Source organism: Balaenoptera ricei, chromosome 3 (genome assembly GCF_028023285.1).
Source record: "Balaenoptera ricei isolate mBalRic1 chromosome 3, mBalRic1.hap2, whole genome shotgun sequence".
Taxonomy (NCBI): domain Eukaryota; kingdom Metazoa; phylum Chordata; class Mammalia; order Artiodactyla; family Balaenopteridae; genus Balaenoptera; species Balaenoptera ricei.
In genome coordinates, this window is record NC_082641.1 from 66,661,224 (window position 1) to 66,680,125 (window position 18,902).

The 18,902-nt window shown below is 35.1% G+C and overlaps 1 protein-coding gene and 1 pseudogene across 8 annotated transcripts in view; both read left to right on the top strand.

Annotated features, from left to right (window-relative positions):
• The window catches only part of XRCC4 (X-ray repair cross complementing 4), a 278,985-nt gene that overhangs the window by 213,572 nt on the left and 46,511 nt on the right, over positions 1–18,902 (top strand). The window lies entirely within an intron of this gene.
• On the top strand, positions 37–860 carry LOC132362055 (ATP synthase subunit a-like; annotated as a pseudogene).

Below are 18,902 nucleotides of genomic sequence, written 5' to 3' on the forward strand. Positions count from 1 at the left end.
CAAAGTGCAAAAACAGTCCACCCCTTGAGAAACAAAATGAATGAAAATCTATTTGCCTCTTTCATAACCCCAACAATAATAGGCCTCTCTGTAGTTACTTTAATTATTATGTTTCCAAGTATTTTATTTCCAACATCAAAATGACTAATAATTGCATAATTTCCCTTCAACAATGTCTAGTCCAACTTACATCAAAACAAATAATAAGCACCCATAATCACAAGGGACTGGCTTGATCATTAATTCTAATATCACTCATTTTATTTATTGGGTCAACCAGCCTTCTAGGACTACTACCCCACTCGTTTACACCCACCACACAACTCTGAGTAAATGTAGGAATAGCAGTTCCCCTATGAGCCGGCACCGTGATTACAGGTTTTCATAACAGAACAGAAGTATCTCTAGCTCACTTCTTGCCGCAAGGCACACCCACCCCCCTCATCCCCATACTAGTGATTATCGAAACTATTAGCCTGTTTATCCAACCAGTAGCACTAGCTGTGCGATTAACAGCCAATATTATAGCAGGACATTTATTAATACATCTAATTGGAGGGACAACTTTAGCACTCATAAGCATCAACACTACCACAGCTTTTCTTACATTCATCATTCTGACCCTACTTACTATCCTCGAATTTGCCTTTGCTATAATTCAAGCCTATGTGTTTACCCTCCTAGTAAGCCTATATCTGCATGACAATAATAATGACCCACCAGACCCACACATGCCGCATAGTAAAGCCCAGTCCTTGACCCCTTACAGGAGCCCTTTCAGCCCTCCAAATAACATCGGGCCTAATCATGTGATTCCACTTCAACTCAATAATACTACTAATATTAGGCTTACTAACTAATACTCTAACAACATCAGTGGTGGCAAGATGTTATTCGAGAGAGCACTTTCCAAGGCCACCATACACCAATTGTCCAAAAAGGGCTTCGATATGGGATAATCTTATTTATCATCTCAGAAGTCCTCTTTTTTACCAGCTTCTTTTGAGCCTTCTATTACTCAAGCCTCGCCCCTACTCCTGAATTAGGCGGGTGCTAGCCACCAACAGGCATTCGCCCTCTAAACCCTCTAGAAGTACTGCTCCTCAACACTTCCGTGCTACTAGCCTCTGGCGTGTCTATTACTTGAGTCCACCACAGCCTTACGGAAGGAAATCGCAAGCACATACTCCAAGCCCTCTTTATTACAGTTGCCCTGGGAGTATATTTTACACTCCTACAAGCCTCAGAGTATTAAGAAGCTCCACTTACAATCTCAGACGGAGTATATGGATCAACTTTCTTCATGGCCACAGGGTTCCATGGACTGCACGTAATCATTGGGTCCACCTTCCTTATTGTCTGTTTTCTGCGCCAATTAAAATTCCACTTCACATCCAACCACCACTTCGGCTTTGAAGCCGATGCTTGATACTGACATTTTGTAGATGTGTGTGACTATTCCTTTACGTATCCATCTATTGATGAGGCTCATAATTCTTTTAGTATTAATTAGTACAACTGAATTCCAATCAGTTAGTTTTGGTACACTCCGAAAAAGAATAAGAAACTTAATAATAACCCTACTAACAAATACAGCACTGGTCTCGTTGCTCGTACTCATCGCCTTCTGACTCCCTCAGCTAAACACTTAAACAAAAAAAAACAAGTCCCTATGAATGTGGATTTGACCCCATAGGATCCGCCCATCTGCCCTTTTCTATAAAATTTTTCCTAGTAGCAATCACATTCCCCCTCTTTGACCTAGAAATTGCCCTCCTACTGCCCCTCCCCTGGGCAACTCAAACAAATAATCTAAAAACAATACTCACCATAGCTCTACTTCTAATCTCATTATTGGCAATTAACACAGCCTATGAATGAACTCAAAAGGGGCTAGAATGAACTGAATATGGTATTTAGTTTAAAATAAAACAAATCATTTCGACTCATTAGATTATGACTAAACTCATAACTACCAAGTATCTTTAGTGTACATAAATATTATTATAGCTTTCCTAATATCCCTTGTAGGGCTGCTAATATATCGATCCCACTTAATGTCCTCACCATTATGTCTAGAAGGCATAATATTATCACTATTCATCATGGCAACCCTAATAATCCTAAACTCACACTTTACCTTAGCCAACATAATACCAGTCATCCTACTGGTGTTCGCAGCCTGCGAAGCCGCACTCAGATTATCCTTGTTAGGAATAGTATCAAATACGTACGGCACCAACTACGTACAAAACCTTAACCTCCTCCAATGCTAAAATTTATTATCCCTACGATTATACTATACAAGGGGTGATCCTTAGGATAAGTTGGTATGACAATGAATACCTTAAAACCATTTGATCCAGAAATTTAGCCTCCAGGAATTATCCTAAGGAAATAACCATGACTGTGCACAAAGATCTGAATGTTATTTATAAAAGCAAAAACAAACACACGAACAAACAAAACCACAGAAACAGTGTAAATGTCCAGCATTAGGAAATTAAGTCAATGGTTGTAAAACAGTACTTCTTTGAGTACAGGACTCCATAGAAGTGTGTTGACAATCACCTCAGAAAATCCCTGGCCCTTCATCACCATTTCAGAGTATTTTCACTTTTATTTCTTGTACATATTAAGGTTACATGTGAGATTTTCTTTAGAAAAAAATGATTCTGTGCATAAAAACATGTGAAAACCACTGGATTCAATACATTACAGTAATTGATAAAACAATAGATATGGAAACAGGTATGTTAACAGATCAGGTTATCTTTGTGTAGTGATTATAGGTCATTCTTTTTCTTGGTTGGGTTTGTCTCTATTTTCCACATTGCCTACAGATAACATGTAATTATTTCTGTAGCCAGACCCAGAAAAAGTGGTTTTTGAAAAAAAGAATTAGTTGACAGCAATAAATATTCCACAAGCCATTAAAAATTTCCCAGGTTACCATTTTTGGCATTCAAATCATAGGTTTTATAAACCCACTACCATTATGAAATTTTTCCCATGAAATATCATAGGTTGTAGAGAACATTGAAGATATAGTCCAACCCCCTCATTTTATATTTGAAGAAACTGTGATCCAAAATGTTTTAGTATATTGAAGCTAGGGCTGGGAGCCTGTGGTCTTCTGAGATTCCGTGTGCTTTTTCTGCTGTTCACCTAATTTGTAGAATGGATAGTTATAATTTTCATTTCTCTCATTTTTGTGTACCTAGTCTGAGCATCTGTCATTGTGTTATTGCTTACTTTTTCCTATGAGTGAAAATATGAAGTACCAAGTGGTCAGAATTTCTCTATTTAGAGAAATTGGCACAAACTATAAAGCATTAAAATGGGTCCTAAAACTGTCATATGACTCATTGTTCTGATTTATACAATTAGAGTTTTATAATCTACTTTATTCCACTAATTCATTAAATGTGTATGTTCACTTAGATTTATAATTTAGAGTTGGATTAAATTGACCTCAAATAATTCTTACAGTTTGCCTTCACTCTTGGCATCTAAAAGGTAGACATTAGATACATGTTCCATCTGCCCCGCCTTCCTTCTCAGACATGAATGTACTTGGAAATCACTCTTAGTTGTGTTTCAGGATCTTAACTCATCTCTGAGTTATCTTGCTATGATCACATTGACAGCCCCCCCAAAATGTTATGGCTTTGTGTAATATTTTTTACATATATGTATATACGTCAGTACTTTCCCATGGTTCTTTTTTTTTTTTTTTTTTAATGACTCCGTGTGTTTGGGACTTCGTTTCTAGGGCTGCTGGAGACAATAGTGACACCTCCCATTGAGAGGTGTGTTTGCCAGTTCAGTCATTTTCCAAATCAAACCAGCTCCCTCTGGGAGCCCTTTGTGATTCTTTTATTTTTATTTTTTTAACATCTTTATTGGAGTATAATTGCTTTACAATGGTATGTTAGTTTCTGCTTTATAACAAAGTGAATCAGTTATACATATACATATATCCCCATATCTCTTCCCTCTTGCTTCTCCCTCCCTCCCACCCTCCCTATCCCACCCCTCTAGGTGGTCACAAAGCACCAAGCTGATCTCCCTGTGCTATGCGGCTGCTTCCCACTAGCTATCTATTTTACGTTTGGTAGTGTATATATGTCCATGCCACTCTCTCACTTTGTCACAGCTTACCCTTCCCCCTCCCCATATCCTCAAGTCCATTCTCTAGTAGGTCTGTGTCTTTATTCCCATCTTGCCTCTAGGTTCTTCATGACCTCTTTTTTTTTTTTTTCTTAGATTCCATATATATGTGTTAGCATACTGTATTTGTTTTTCTCTTTCTGACTTACTTCACTCTGTATAACAGACTCTAGGTCCATCCACCTCACTACAAATAACTCCATTTCATTTCCTTTTATGGCTGAGTAATATTCCATTGTATATATGTACCACAACTTCTTTATCCATTCATCTGTTGATGGGCATTTAGGTTGCTTCCATGACTTGGCTATTGTAAATAGTGCTGCAATGAACATTAGGGTGCATGTGTCTTTTTGAATTATGGTTTTCTCTGGGTATATGCCCTGTAGTGGGATTGCTGGATCATATGGTAATTCTATTTTTAGTTTTTTAAGGAACCTCCATACTGTTCTCCATAGTGGCTGTATCAATTTACATTCCCACCAACAGTGCAAGAGTGTTCCCTTTTCTCCACACCCTCTCCAGCATTTATTGTTTCTAGATTTTTTGATGATGGCCATTCTGACAGGTGTGAGATGATATCTCATTGTAGTTTTGATTTGCACTTCTCTAATGATTAATGATGTTGAGCCCATGGTTCTTTTTTGTTTTAATGTTAAGCAGTGAAAATTAAGTAGCCCTTTGAACTTGGAGATGCTGAAGAAATAGTGTGAAGTAATGTGTTTCAAATAAAGGAAATTGGAAAGGTTGAAAAACATGTCACTCCCCCAAAACCTTCTCTGAACCCCCAGCTCCCCCGTCCCCACCAAAAGTGAGTAATTCATAATGAAAAGCAAACAGAACAAATACATGGCAGTTTTCAGTTTAGGTGAAGGTGATATTGTTTGTTATTGAAAAAAACTAGAAATGAGGGGGACTTTGTAGTGCATTCTTTTTTAACTATTTCCCCCAAGAATCTTAATGTCTGAATTTACTTAAAATGCAGACCTTCCAGGCTTATGTCTTATAAAGAGGATTTTGCTAAAAAGAGTTGTAACTTAAACTGAAATAATTTACACAGTTGTTTTTACTAAAATAGTAGATTTGGGATAAATTTTAAAATATTTTTAAATGTCATGGTTTTGCAAATCTGTTTTCTGATTTAGTTATTCTAACTTGTTTAATACATTAGGGCTGCTGTTCATTTACTCTAGGAATCAAGCACAGAAGCTCACAGAATGAAGAATCAAATTTGTAAACAGTTTAATAACTTGAGCTTACATACAAATTTATTTTCTCATGATTAAACCTTTGATGTAATGCTTCCAATGAAGCATTCAAAGCTAGGAATGCTATGCCACTAGCTAAATGTTTCAATATTGTGGTACTTCTCGGTTAAAATTTTGAGTTAAATACCTATAGTATATAGTTTTAGAATAGTAGCACTACCTGATTTTATTTTCCAGATAATATTTAAGAAATCACATTTTATTTATATATAAAACTGTACAGCTTTTAAAGCACACACACATATTACTTCATTTAGTTTTTACACAAAACATGTAAGAGAGGGAGATGGAAGATTATTCAGAAATGAAGATAGCGAAGTTAGTAACGTACCCAAAATTTCATGGTTGTGCACAGGTTCTTAGAACCTGCTGTGTGTCCACCATTGTTTCCACTAATCTTTTAGCCTCTATAAATGAATATGTGTACCCTAGAATTTCTTACAACTTAATAAAAGCAAGTTGCAAGATTGTACATACATTATAATGGAAATTGGTAAAAAACAGAACAGAAAATAGCAAGTATTTTCTATTGGTGAATAAAGGTTTTGAAAGGTTACATATACACTGTTAATAATGGCTACCTCTCATGCAGATGGGGGTTGGAATTGGGGGCGGGGGTGAGTATCTCAAAGGAGATTTTAGCCTTATCTAAAGTACAGTCTAAGTACATTCGTGTATGACTTGTAGAATTTAAAATAATTTTTAAAAACTGTAAAGAATGTAGAGTTGGATTCTGGGAGTTTTTGGACTATCCCAGGAAAGAGAAGGGATAGATTGAGAGGTAAGTGGGGGAGTTACTACGTTTTGTAAATAAAAACAGGTCATCAAGCTGTCTTTGGAATCTCTGTGTAAAACAAAGGAATGGAAAGTAAGTATCTTTTCAGAATCATTCTGATTTGTTCATAGTTTTGGGAAATACTCTGCAAAGAGAAACTGGCTGGGGTGCTATATTGTGCAACAAATTAATATCAATCAAAGTGAGGGGGGATGTTTGTTTCATCACAATAGCTTTGGTAAATTGAAAGTAATAAATCCCCCTGAGAACCATGAGTATGTTCTTGTAATTCTGCATTGTATAACTTTTTCTGGTCCTGTGGGTAATTCCTTTGGGCTTTATTCAGAGGGGTGGAGGCATGGACTGTGGTTACCTCCGCTCTCTCTCCACCCTCCTGAGATGTAGCATCTGATTTACAAAAACTTAAAAACATGACTTTTCACAGGAACTCGCTATTACCTTTTTCAAAGTTTGCTTGAATCAGAAGAGGGATTCGTGTAAAACATCCCCTGACCTTGTCATGTGTTCCTTTAGAAAAGCCAGCAGATCCAGCCCTTAATTCTTGGTTAGTAAGAGAATATCCGTAGCTGGGTGAGGTTCTAGAATAATTTAGCAGCCACCACACATCTCTGACTGAAACCTAAATGTGACTCTTGGGACCAATGGAATGTGACTTGGTCTGTCTGTGTGAACTTCAGTATCCTTTCTCCGCTAATCAACTTCATGCCTAAAATCTCTAAAAGAAGCTCCCTGTTACAGTTCTTCTCTGACCTTTCTGACTCACACATATGCTTTTCCGTCTGACAGCTTGTCACCTTTATTCCACGCCCAAAGCAGCCAACTGTGGTCTCCACCCTCACTTAGTGGCTCTCTGAAGTGATTCTCCAAGATCCGCTCTTTATAATACAGGCAACCCTCTACATTTATTTGTGATAACAGTAATAATGATAGCAATAATAACAGCAGCCATAATTTATTTAGCACCTACTATGTTTTCACCATTCACTACATAGATTCTCTCTAGTCTTTACAACAGTCTTGCAAGGTAGGTCTTGTTATCCTCATTCAACTCATGAAGAAACTGAGATACAGGGAGCTTTCCCAAGCGAACTTTCCCAAGGATATGGCAAAGTAAGGATATAGATCCATGTCTAAATAGTATACTCCAAAATAAGCCTGCCTAATAGCAGATCTCACTCTATAGTGGTAACAGTGAGGTCCCAATGAACACATATTGCTATCAAAATCAGTTTTTTGCCACACATCAGTTTCTTGTTAATTTCAATGTTTGCTATAAATTAAACAGATATGAGTTAAACTGTTGAAAGATAGTTGCTATTACCTTTTCCTAGCATTTTCTGCTTCAAAGACTATATTAAATGCTATTTTCAGGTATTTATACTAATCTGATTATCTGCTAGTCACATTCCTATCCTAGAAATTGTTCAAAAGAATTGCGTACCACTGGCCTCTGTTCTTCAATAACTACAACAAAGTCAACACATAGTCAGTCACTGGTTTGGAAAGGTGGAATGAATTCTATTCATTCAAAATCATTTCTTGGTTAAATAGCAGTTAAGAACACAGGCTTTAGAATCATGAGTTCCCAGCTTTTTTGACCTCAGGCAAATTACTTCATATCACTAAACTTTTTTCTTCTCTGTTAAAGGTCATATTAAGAGGTCATAGCTTGTAGTCTTTTGTTTGTTTCTTTCCTCTTGTTTTGATGTTGAATGAGATAATCCATGTAAAACACATAGCATAGTGTATATCTTATGATAATAAATGTTTCTCTTTATTATTATGTAATTTTTATTTGAAAATAATTGTTTAACATTTGTAGCTATGTAGCATAACGACTTAACACACTTGACATACTGTAAAAATTTGTGATCATAAAACATTGCAAGGTTTTGGTGAAAGTCTTTATTATTCTTAGCTAGATTGAAAATACATACTAATGTGTAGTGTGTATCTTGAAGCCCTTATACAAAGGCTTCCTTAAAAATTTCTTAATTGGTAGTAAAGATGGAATTAAGAACAGAATTCATTGTTTGGGATTTTTATCATGTGAAAACATATTTTCCCATTGCTGCTTAGATCAGATGAAAATAAAAAGTTATTGAACATCATTATTCCAGTAACATGAGCCATCTTCTTGGTCCTAAATGTCAAAGACCTAAGCATTGCATCAGTGTCACTGGGAAGCCTAAGGCAGAAATGAACAAATAGAAAATTTTGTGTCAGTCAAGGTTCTCCAGAGAAACAGAACCAACAGGAGAGGGGTGTGTGTGTGTGTGTGTATGTACACATATACATACACATATACGCTTTCATTCATACATATATACACACATATGTATATGTATATATATGCATTGTGTGTGTATATACATAATATATGTATGTATACACACACAGTTCTAGTCAACATATTCTTAGATAGGCAATTGGAAATGAAAGGCATACATACTAGATCTGTCAGTGGATTTGGTATTTGGTCCATTCATAAGGTTTCAGGGACAGTATGAGGAAGAAAAAGAAAAATCTTCAGTGCAAAATTATTGGCAGAAGCTTATCCATCTGACAAGGAAATCTGTTTTCAAACAATGTACAACTCAACATCCCAGGGCAACAGGGAGAAGGTAGCACAGCTCTCTAGGCCTTATTCTGCCAGTTAATCCAAAGGGTTGAAAGATAAAGCTGAGTTAAATTTTATTAATGTTGATGTTTGATTATTTCAGCCTGACAATTTACAACACCATTTTGTAATGCAAATAGTTTTCTTTGCTAACCTTATAGATGATTCAGGATGGAAGTGCAGACAGGTATCTAGAATCTAATCATAAAATCCTTGTGATATATCTCATCCATAAATTATGCAAAAGACTGTGCATTGTGCATTGCTGTCAGTGTTTTCACCATCTGTACTATGTTCAGTCCTCCCCCAAATGTTTGATTTTCTTATTTGAACATATTTTAAATTAATGAATAAATTCAGTATTATATAAAATATTTACAGTTTACAAGGTACTTCCATATACATTGTCTAATGTAATAATTTTTATTCATCTTTTCATGAAACAGCTTTCGGTTTAATTGATTTTCTCTATTGCTATTTTGTTTCCAATTTCATTGTTTTTTGCTCTAATATTTACTGTTTCTTCTGGTTGCTTTAAGCTTAAATTACTCTTCTGTCTCCTCAAATGGAAGCTTAGGTTATTGATTTTAGATCTTTCTTCTTTTCAAATATATGCATTCAAAGCTATAAATTTCCCTCTAAGTACTGCTTTTCATCCGTCCCACAAATTTTAATAAGTTGTATTTTCCTTTTCATTTACTTCAAAGTTTTAAAATTTCTCTTGAGATTTTTTATTTGACCCATGTGTTTAGAAGTATGTTGTTTGAAAGTAATTAGAAATATGTTGTTTAACCTCCAAATACTTTGGAATTTTCCAACTGTAACGTTTCTGTTACTGGTTTCCAGTTTATTTCCATTATGGTTTAAGAACATACTTTGTATGATTTCTGTTCTTTTAAATGTGTTAGGCTATGTTTTATAGCCCAGTGGATGGTCTATCTTTGTGAATGTTACTTGTGAGCTTGAGAAGAGTGTGTATCCTGCTGTTGTTGGATGAAAGATTCTATAAATGTCATTTAAATCAAGGTGATTGATAATGCTATTCAGGCCCACTGTATCCTTACTGATTTTCTGCCTGCTTGATCTGTCAATTACTCAAATAAGGGTATTGAATCTCCAACTCTAATAGTGGATTTGTCTGTTATACCTTTTAGGTCTATCAGTTTTGCTTCTTGTATTTTGACCCTGTTATTAGTTGCATACACACTTAGGATTATTATGTTTTGTTGTCTATTATATCTTTTTTTGGTTTTCTGAGAAAAGCATTATTTCTCTGATTTTGAAGGATAATTTCACTAGATATAGACTTTTAGGTTTTTGGGCTTTTTCTTCAACACTTTAAATATTTCACTCCACTTTCTTTTTGTTTGCATGGTTTCTGATGAGAAGTCCACTGTAATTCTTTACTTGTTCCTCTCTAGGTAAGATATCTTACCTACTCTTGCCTCTTTCAAGATTTTTTCTTTGTCTTTAGTTTTCTGCAATTTGAATATGATATGCCTAGGTGTATGTTTTTTGGTTTTTTTTTCTGTTGTTTGTCTAGTTTGGTATTTTCTGACCTTCCTGGATATGTGGCTTGTTTTCTGTCTTTAATTTTGAAAAATTCTCAGACATTAGTACTTCAGATATTTATTCTACTCTGCTTCCTCTTCTTTCTTCTTGTGTATTCCAATTATTCATATGTTATACTTTTTGAAATCGTCCCATAGTTTTTGGATATCCTGTCAATTTTCATTCTTTGAATGTTTTGGTACTTTCTGTTTACCTGTTTTCAAGCTCACTGATCTTTTTTCCCTTGGCTGTGTGCAGTCTGTTGATGAGCCCATCAAATATATTCTTCATTTCTATTACAGTGCTTTTGATTTCTAGCATTTCATTTTGATTTTTTTCTTAGAGTCTTCATCTCTCTGCTTACATTGTTCATCTGTTCTTGCAAATTGTCTACTTTTTCCATTAGCACCCTTAACATATTCATTGTAATTATTTTAAATTCTCTGTGTGATGATTCCAACATCTATTCCATGTCTCAGTCAGGTTCTGATGCTTGCTTTTACTCTTAACACTGTTTTTTTTTTCTTGCTGTCTATCATGCCGTGTAATTTTTTGTTGAAAGCTGGACATGTATTGAGTAATAGGAGCTGAAGAGGACTTTGATGTGAGGATTTATGTTACTGTGCTAGGAGTTGTGCTGTATCTAATGCTTATTGTCAGAAGCTTCAGATTCCCCCGGTGCCCTTGTTTTTGTCTCTCCTCTTATCTTTGGACTTCCCTGAATACTTCTCCTCAAAGAGAGTCTGCATCTTCCAGCTCTTTCAACTCTAATCAACTGTGTTTTACTGAAACCCTATTGGTGTGATGGTATGGTGTAGGAGAAAGGCATTCTACCTTTTTATGATTAAATATCAGTCTTTTAACAGGCCTGTGTCTTGGGGCTGTGAGTTTCACAAGTGCTTATCTGGTGTTACAGCTCTTTTTCCCCCTCTCCTCTTAAGTGAAATAAGAAAGGGAGGGAGGCTGGAGCATGAGAAATATCCTTACCCCATGTGGGAAGAAACTCAGATCAAGTCTTTTTCCCTGGAGAGTAGGCCTTTGTTACAGAGAGTCTGGGCATATTTCACAAAGATGACTCATTCCCTCCCACCTGCTAGAATCAGGAGGGGATCTTTCTTGGATCTTCACTATGAGAACCTGATGGGATTCCTGGAGGCAAAATCCAGGAAAGGGTGGGGATTCCCCAAAATTGTGCCCACCCCCCACTCCCCCCCAGGAGTTTCTTAATCTCCAGCTAGTCTACATTCAGCCTCCAGCAACGCATTGCCGTTTAACCAATTTATGGCTCCCGGGTCCTCAACTCCAGGGAAACAGATCTCAGCCTTGATAATCTGGATTAACCTATCTCTCCAGATTTTGAGGTGGTGGTTTGCTCTCCAATCTCAATTATCTGATTGGTCCAACAAACTGATGTTCAGTTTGTTCAGCTTTATTTGTAAGGATAGGAGTGATGACTTCCAAGCTCTTTACATATCAGAAATGAAACTGGACATCTCCCTTATGTAATACATTAAATTTACTTAATCCAAAACAGAGAACTGAAATATTCTTGACTAAATTCAGTTTTTAACAATTGAGAAATTATAAAAATGTGATTATGTATACATTATATAGAATGATACACAAAGTGGATACTTTTATTAATTCTGTTCAAGAAAGTCAAAACTTAAATGTCTATCTGTATTTCATTCATTTTATGAATACTTATTGCATGATAACTACATTTCAAGTACTCTGATTATATTCTGTACCATGTGATTTATAAGGATTCTCTGCTAAAAATAAATCTTCATTACTTGGACACTTAAAAAGCACATTATTAAGGCTCAAGCTAGCAGTTTCTTGACTGAAAAATAGTTGGGAACAATCTTGTTTCACCTTAATATTTGCATAAAAGGAAATTTTTCATTATTTGTGACTTCTTGTTTAAGAGCTCATGTAGTAATTTAGAGAGCTCAGGGATTTTCTAAATTAATACAAAGAAGTCTAAGTTCTCTACCGTTTTCTTTTCTCTAATCTAAATAAATTGAATTTTTATCCTTTTGTCAATAGTCACTATTCAGAGATTTGTAGAATGCTACAAAATTACCACCCCTTGTGAATATTGGCCGGTAAAGATGTGCTTTTCTTTAGGCATGATAATAACAGTATCACTTTTTGGGGGGGGGGGGGGTTGTGTTGGGTCTTAGCTGCAGCACCCGTGATTTTTGCTGCGGCACGCAGGATCTTTTGTTGCGGCACACGGGCTCTTCGTTGTGATGTGCAGGTTACTCTCTAGTTGTAGCATGCGGGTTTTCTCTCTCTAGTTGTGGCACGCAGGCTCCAGAGCACACGGGCTCTGTAGTTTGCGGTACGCAGGCTCTCCTGTTGTGGCATGCAAGCTCAGCAGTTGTGGCATGCGGGCCTAGCTGCCCCGCAGCATGTGGGATCCTAGTTCCCCAACCAGGGATCGAACCCACGTCCCCTGCACTGGAAGATGGATTCTTTACCACTGGACCACCAGGGAAGTCCCAATAATAGTATCACTTTTGAAGGAGAAATGTACACTCACAAAAATCATTACTTTGTCATGTTTTATGTTCATTCAGCTTAGGTAGGTTATGCATGTGTTGTCAAGACTTCAAAATCAGCAGATGAATATGAATAAATTCAGAAAGGAAATAAAATAAATATTGCTGGTAACTTTTAATATTTAGACATGTAAGTATGTAGAATACAAGCACAAAATGTATTAATATATCTTATGTTTCTGCAATGTGTGAAGATTTTCAAAAGCAAAACAAAACAAAAATGTGGGAGGCACTCTGGTGAATTGGAAAGCCTAGGGGACAAAGAGTTGAAAGATTTGGGTTTTAAGCTCTGGTTAGGCCACGTGCTTGTGTGACTTTGAGTTCATTTATCACCTCTCCTTCCTTTTAAAATTTCATACATAAGTGAGACTATTGGATCAGGTCATTAGTAAGAGTAGTTTCAGCTCATAAATTATATAATTCTATGTCACAGTTCACACTAGGATTATGCAATTATAAAATTTATAAAATATGTATAAAAAAAGTTTTGTCATTTTCCTATAAAATTTGCCTGAATTTTCTTTCTCTATTTCTTTCTTTCTCTATTTTCTGTTTCTTTCTCTGTTTTCTTCTTTCGTGTTGGGAAGGGTAGAAGAAGAACAATGAAAAATTTAAATACTTTTCCCAAAGAATAATAGCAATGCTTTCCTTGGATAAAAATTTGTTACTGGACTTACACGTAAACAAGGTGGATAGATGCTTATGTAGAATAGTTGTTGGATCAGCAGAATAGAACATCTTCCATCTGACTTAATCCACCTTCAAACTTCATTTACTGTTTATGGTTTATTTCTTTAGGTTAAGACAGATAGCCCTATGCTTTTAAAATTTCTGTACACCTGATTATTACCAACTTTATCTGCCAAATCATTTAAATTTATTAGGTGCTTTTCTATGACACCTGATTTGGAGACACCATGTGTTAAGACTTTTGATTTGGGAGAAAGGGAAGGAGAAAACAACTGGATCCTGGGGCATTGCTCAGAGAGGGTAAATTTTGATAGGTAGATAGATATGAAAGATACATACATATTTAAAATTTTGTATTTGTATAAATGTGACATATATATTGTGTGTATGTGTGTGTATTTATATATATTTGAGGTGTAGGGCAAGATGTGGGACTTGAGGACATTCTGTGAATAAGACATAAAGAAAGGTGAAGCAAAACTACCACAGTTTGTAGGGAAAACTGAATCCCATCATTTTTCATAAAGCAGCATCTCAGAGTTTGTTCCTTGAAATAGTAAAAAGGAACTGTCCGGCAAATAAGAGGTTCCCTAGCCATCTGCTTTGGGGAAACTTTGCAGGCTATAGCCCTTCCCTGAGATTCACAGTGAACGTTTACATGTTAGCTTTATTGAATCAACATTTCCCAAATGTGTTTGAATTTAAAACACCTTTTACTGGAGTGTCTCATGGGATTTTGGAAAACACTTGCAGAGAGCACTTTCTGTTTACAATTATTACTAATTCTAGTACGTATCCTCCAGAATAATTGGGATTGACTAAATGTTTTTCTGCTGAAGAATTCAGAGTGTTTTGTGGTATTCATTACCCACAAACTTAAGCTCTAGTATCTAATTTGAAGTAAATCTTTAAATATACATTTGACTTTCCCACTGTTTGCCTTATGGTAATGAAGTGGCATTATTTTATTTCATATAAATGAAATTTTGAATTGTACCATATTTCCAAAATTAATGAAATGATTTATTTTTGTAGATAAAATAATTTACAGTTCTGCAAGTTGAACACAGCAGGACTCTTTCTTTATTCTCATACTTACAGGCTAGTTAACATCCCAGTGAACTGAATGGACCGGCAATTCATTCTTTCCTCCCCCCCACTTTTTTTTTTGGTTTAGTTGTTTGATCAATCGCATATTAATGAAATTATTTTTTCATAAATTCACAATTTCATCAAATGTGTGTCTTTTGTTTATTTTCTAGACCAGCTGACAAAAAATATATTTTGGATTTTTCTTAGTTCACTAGAAAAGAGAGGAACTTAAGTCTTTATTTTATTGTAGATTTAGTGACAGGATAAAGTGATCTTTTTAAACTCAGTATATAGTATATATAGGAACTAGAATTAGTTCCTATTGTCATAAACAATAGAAATAATAGTGAGATTTATTATTGGCCCATTTCTTGCTCAATGTAATTTTATTTAACAGTTATAATTTAAAATGTAAATAAAGATATGGATCTCCATTTTTGTCATCTGACTAAGCTGTTCTTTCCATGGATACATTCCCACCACACCAGCGACTTTGTCTCTAGTCATAGACCCAGTAGAAGATGTTCTCCACTCCTTATTATTTGTCACCAGTCATACTCATCTTATATATCACCATCGCTTTTTCCCTCCTCTCCCAAAGAAAATGATGTCCTTTTTCATGACCAAACCTCCACAGTCTTATCTCCTAATACTACCCTATGCTTTATTTATCAGTTACTGTTCTCAAATCAGACTTACTGAAATTCTGCAAATATTTCTCATCCCTTCACTTTTATGGTTTTGTTTTGCCTAAACTCTCTGCTTGAAAATTCTTATTTCCTACTTCTTTTATAGTCCTAGCCTTTAAAAGTCACCTCTTCTACCAGACTTTCCTGGAAATCCTGAGTACAATCTTTCCTCTTTGAGCTTGTAGGCTATTAATTACATCATCTAATTTTTAATCCATTTTGCCTAGTATTTATGTATGTGAATTACCTCCATACTAGGTTTTTAAGCTGCTTGAATGCTGAGGTAGTGCCCCGGCACCTTCTGTATTCCATGGCACTTAGCAAGATACTTGTACTTTGAGTGTTAGACAAACATGAGATATTTCTTGAATTAATAAATGAGTGAATGAATGTGATTTTACATCAGATTACCTAAGAAAAAGGTTAGAATATACAAGAATTTATAACTACAGAAGCAATTTTGAACAGAGTAGGTTACAAAAGTTTCTCTTAAATTAACACTATAAAAGCAACCAATGTATAGATATTTTAAAGTTGGTTTCATTTATAAAATTGTAGGTATTAATAATGTCATTAATATCTAACTTTAACTCTTTATATCTCTTTTCCAAAACGGTCAAAGATGTTTAACTCTTGTCTTTTTCTCTTTTTATCATAAATAGGTATAAATAATACTTAAACACTCTGTGGACTAAAGAATAAAATATGACAAAAAGAAAATGACCATGACTAACTATTTATACCATCTGTTGGTAGGCTAACAGACATACTTGTGCTTAACCAATGGCATGTATATCTACAAAAGTTCCTAACTACAGAGACGAAACTTAGAGATTTTTTTCTACTCAAATAGTATTTTGTGCCAAAGAAATAATCAAAAGATAATGGGAACAACAGGAACAAAGATTCAGTATAATTGAATTCAAGGTTTAAGTTTTTGGTGTTTTGAACCAAAATAGTTCAAGGAGTAAAAAAAATAGCTTCACCAATGGAAATTTATCTTCACTATATTATGCTATAAAAAGTCATGTACTCCAAGTACTTATGACTATCAGTGAAACTTCTAGTGAACTGGCTAAACAAAAATGTTTTAGGAGCAGTGGACATCCAAGTAATACTTACATTACTTCAAAGAATATGTGTGGTCTATAAAAACCATACCAAGAGCTTACCATTAGCAGCAAATTCTACCTGAATAGCTTTGTAGGAATTGATTGAGAGGACTTCTGGTTGCCTTATGAGATCACAAGAAAAAAAACAAAAAACAAACAAACAAAACAAATAAAATAACAATAAGAACAATAACAATAAAACTAGCATAATTATGGTTAAAGGACCATGTTTCAAAAATAAAACACAAAATGGAAAATCTGGATGTAGGCCTGAATTTTAGGTATGTGTAAATTATTAGTGATTTATTACTAGTTCATATAAATTTACTTAGCTTTAGTGATCATGCTTTTCTTCCACCTCTTGACATTGTTTTAGAACTTTTAAAGGCATTTTTAGGACATTTAAAGACATTTTTGTAGAATAGGAGGGTTTTGGGGAGAACCATTTGGTGCTATGATGAAATCCTTGAATACATTTAGGTAGGTAAATAGAAAAGACAATGAGCAAACTGTTCTTCCCTAGAACTCTATAGGATGATTTCTCAAAGTTTCTTATGTTGAACACTAATACCTCAAGAGGTTAATAAATGCTACTAAGTAAGAAAATGAAGAAGGAATTTGCAGAATCTACAAATACAGTAATCAATGGATTGAGTAAAACTAAAAGTATACCTTTACTTCTCGAAGCTTTCAGTATCCTAATGTGCATCAGGGACCCTCAAGAAGAACATATAGTTTGTAGCACTTGCAAAGAATTGTTTGACCTAGGACCAGTTTTTCGTCAAACATCATGTATTAGTATGGAACACACTTTTTAATACACTGTGCTATTATTTCAAAGTAAAAGAAACAATGATGTGCCTTACATTAGAATAATGTAAGATTATTATAGAATAATCTACCTTACATTTCTGTAATAAAAAATTGTACATAAAAAGATGCCATTAGAAAAGACACACACCACTCTGTCATCATAGAGCTTCCATGTTAGGAAAGTAACTTTGTAAAAAGTTGACAAATATAAAAACTAATCATACACTATGATGTATGCTAAAAACAGGGAGCTGAGATACGTGGTCAGGAAAGACTCGAGGCAGGTAATATTTAAGCTTCATGTAAACAGAAAGAATAGGCTTTTAGAAGTGAGGTATTCTGTGAAGAAGGAAGGGTATATGCAAATGTTCTAAGGTGGATAGAAACTCGGCACGGTTGGGTAATAACATACACAGGAGGTTAACACACACACACACACACAGACACACACACACACACGGAGAGGTAGGCAGGCCAGATCATGCAGAGCTTACAGCCCAAAGTAAGGGAGGTTGGATTTTATTCTTTGTGCTTTGGGAAACTTGCAGGGTTTTAAACAGTGAATTTTGTTATTTGATTTACATTGTGAGATCACTTTTTCTGCTCTATGGTAGACTGATTGAAAGTGGTCCCAAGTGGAACTCTGGAAGACCAGTTAAAAGGCTGCTCTAATCCAGATGAAAGATGAAAGGGGTGATGTATTGTCAGATTCAAGATACAGTTTGATGCTCTGCAGTGGAAGATAAGAGAGAAGTAGCAAATAAGCATGACCTTGATCTCCTTTTCCTCCTCTGCTCTTCTTTCCAGATAGCAGCAGCAGTGATATTTAGCATTGCTTTTTGCCAAAGTATAAATTATATAAATTACAAATCTCTCTTGAGATTGACTTTATTTGATGTAACGTTTGAAAGAGTTCCAAAATGATTGGCAGAAACAATGTGTAAAATCGCTTGGAATCACACCTACCTCTTTGCCTGTTCCATCCATCTTATTCTGACACTTTATTTCAGCACACCCTTTCATTTCAAATGAATCTCATTTTCTTTTATGACACTCTTGTATAGGACATGCAGATGAAAATTAATTTGGTACTATGAGAAATGAGAACTCTTTTAGCAAGGATATGCCACCATGGCATTCTCTGCAATAGCTGTCCTTATCAGCACTATCATTTACACTAGCCAAGTGTTATTCCCCCTAAATTTAAATCTTGCTTCCTACCACTTATGGCCTTTGAGTCCATGATAAAAAAAAACAAAAGCAAAACTAAGTTAGGGAGGGACCTCTTCCATATAGAATGCTTATGCTACACAGACATATTATTCAGACTAATTTTAACTTCAGTTACTCAAATTTAAATTACATATACTTTCATATGTTAGCCAAATTCCAAGTAAATGAAAATTATAAAGAAAATAGAGTTTTCTTTAATATTCGCTTCATTTGTGTTAACGAACTGAATGGCCTCAAAAATCTGTGCATAGAAATATTTTCTCTTGAGTTTTCTAAGATTATTTAGTGAATACAC